Source organism: Phaethon lepturus, unplaced genomic scaffold, assembly GCF_000687285.1.
Source record: "Phaethon lepturus isolate BGI_N335 unplaced genomic scaffold, ASM68728v1 scaffold1314, whole genome shotgun sequence".
Classification (NCBI taxonomy): domain Eukaryota; kingdom Metazoa; phylum Chordata; class Aves; order Phaethontiformes; family Phaethontidae; genus Phaethon; species Phaethon lepturus.
Genome location: NW_010533740.1, coordinates 86,545 through 89,368, shown reverse-complemented (window position 1 = coordinate 89,368; position 2,824 = coordinate 86,545).

Below are 2,824 nucleotides of genomic sequence, written 5' to 3'. Positions count from 1 at the left end.
AAGTTTACTAAAGGTAGATCATGCCAGACTAACATGACAGACTTTTTGACGAGCGTCTTGTCTACATGGACATCAAGAAAGCGTTTGATAAATTGTCTCATGGAAGCGATTAGCAAAAGTTTATAGGATGGGGATTTGCAGTAGAACAGGAAGGTGGGTAGAATCTGAACACAGAGATGAAATCAGGTAGTCTGACAAATTATTGGAGGGATGAAGAGGGTAACAAAGTATAAAATGCTTTTTATTAATTTTAAATGTCATAATGTCATTTAGAAGTAACCTGTCAGTCTTTACCCAACTCTTACAGATGGAGCCACATTTAAAAAAAAAATAAATAAACAAACCGTGAAGTGGTGGTAGTTTAGTTTAAAAACAAACTATAAAACTCAGAACCACAACTCAGTCCAGAAAAACACTGTGCGTTCTGCGTAATAGGAAGAACATCTCCAGTTCAAGTTACAGCAGGCGTATCTGGCATATCCACAGAGATCCTAGATTCCAGGAGAAGTTAACCGTGTAGGATTAAAATCTGGAAAGGGTGCCCCTACGACCTGTGTTAGCACAGCTGGAAGTGGCTCCCAGCCCATCAACAAACGTAGTTGTTAGCAGCAACGCCAGCAACCCGTGGTGCGGCAGCATCAAAACGGAACGCCACAGCGCTGAAATGGGAACACGGTACTGGAGCAAAGGGACGTGACATTGGATTAATCTTTGAAAACAAACCAGTGACATCTTCAACTTGTAGAGGAGCATAAGCGAACTTTGGAAACCAACAACAGCAAAAAGGTGATGATAGTTTCCCAGATTTCTGGAAACCAACCTCAGATAGAAAGTGTAAATGGTAAGAATGCTTTAAAAAAAACAAAAAACAAAAAACAAACAAACAAAAAAAAAAAAACACAACAAAAAAACGAACAGCTGCACTGTTGATTTATCTGTGTAATACATGTATCCCTAGTCTACTGACCAAAACAGCCACCAAACGCTGAGCTCCTACATCCTCTTCTGCCTTTCCTCCTCCCTCCCGCTAACAACGAGCTCTGTACTTCACTCTTCATTGGGGAAGGTGGGGCACTCCCGGGTGGGTGTTGCTGTCACTAGTCTTATCAAACACAGAGCGTGAGGGTTCAAAAACAATCGACACCCTTTGATTCAGACGACAGTAGCCGAAGTTAGTTCCTCTGTCTTTTCTACCCATTGATTCCCTTCTGGAGTTCTCTGCTGTAGCGAGGGACAGAATCAGAGAGGTATAAAGTCATGAGGAACCAAAATTATAGAAAAAACTTAGGTGAAAGATGCCTTTCACAACCGAAGAACGTGAGAAAAAAGGAGGAAAAGTTATCTCAAATAACTCCATGTACCCTAATGTAAATTATCCAAATCCACTCCACTTGTGTTCAGAAGCCCATCAATGGACTTGTTTTTTCCAAGTCTCTCTGGGTTTCTTGAGGTCGTGTGTGCACGCCAGGCTCCCTGTGTTTGTGTCCCGACAGCAAGCAGGGTGATTCAGACCTCCCACTTCCCTAAGTAGCGCGGTAGAGACGCCAGATCATTAGGTAATTTGTGTATTCAAAGAGGGTCAGGGAAGGAAACCTCAGGACACTAATGAATAGGAAGGATGGTGTGAACCTGCCTAATGGAAATCACTTAGCATTTAAGCAAGAGTTGAGTACCAAAGGATTTAAGCAAGAGATCAGTACCAAAGGGGTCACCACTGCAGCAGGCACGCATCAAAGAAACGCTCTGCGATAACCGCTTGGTGTCCTGTGCTCAGTTTTTCAAAAGCAGAACACCCTGCGTCCAGGCTTGGTCCCTGAGCGCTGTAATAAAGTCCTAATCGAGCACAAACAGCAACGATTACTTGAGTGTCTTGTTACTGAGCTGTCTCTGTACAAAAATACCCAGCTACCAAAGGTAAATCTCCTTTTCTCCAAGGTTTTTGATTTTTCAAACCTCTTGAAAGAGGAGATCTGTCTGAGAACAGGTGAGTCTAGAACTAGCAAAGGCATCTAAATTACTTGCATTCAGATGGTCTGATAAAAGCTCAAAGCAGGAGACACGCTGTTAGGAAATCCTTTGGAAAAAAAGACATCCACTTAGGCTTTGAGGGTGCATGTTACTCTCTCGTTCACACGAAGGGTTTCTGGTATGATCAGTCGAGCTTGGTATGACCATGTTACAACAGGGACAATGCTTTAAAGTCGAGATATTTATGTTGAGGCATACTAATCTGTCGTACTTGGAAGACATTCTCAACAAAGTACAAAATTTAAAAAAAAAGTCAATAGATAAACTAGGAAAAGCTTGTTCATGGGCAAAGAGTCCAAGCAGTCCACGTTTTCCACTAGTGCAAGAACAAACAGCATTGCAGACACAGCAGAGCAGGGAGAAGAAATTAAGATTTTATTCTCTTACCTCAGGAACACCAGGGTGCAGGGCATTCACATTTACAGCAGAATCAATAATGAGCACTCTCCAAAGAAGTAGTTTCTTCTTTTCTTGAGTCACAACAATTTTGCTGTTTTGTAGGGTTTTTTTGAAGGCTGGTTAGGTGAGATCGTCAGAAGATTTTGTACATGTAAGGCAGGTTTTCTGAGGGTTTTTTCCTAATGTTGATCGGCATCATAATACTATGATGTATAGTATGCAAGCAAAACACTTCAAAACAGGAAGAAAAGACTATAAAGAGTGAAAACAAAATGCCATACGCCTAAGATACAGGAGAAGTGACATCCCGTCTTGCACTTGTTAGGATACCAGGGGAAATTCTGTAAAACAAAACATTTGGTCACCCTTCTCCTGCCCCTGCCTCCGCATGCATGTC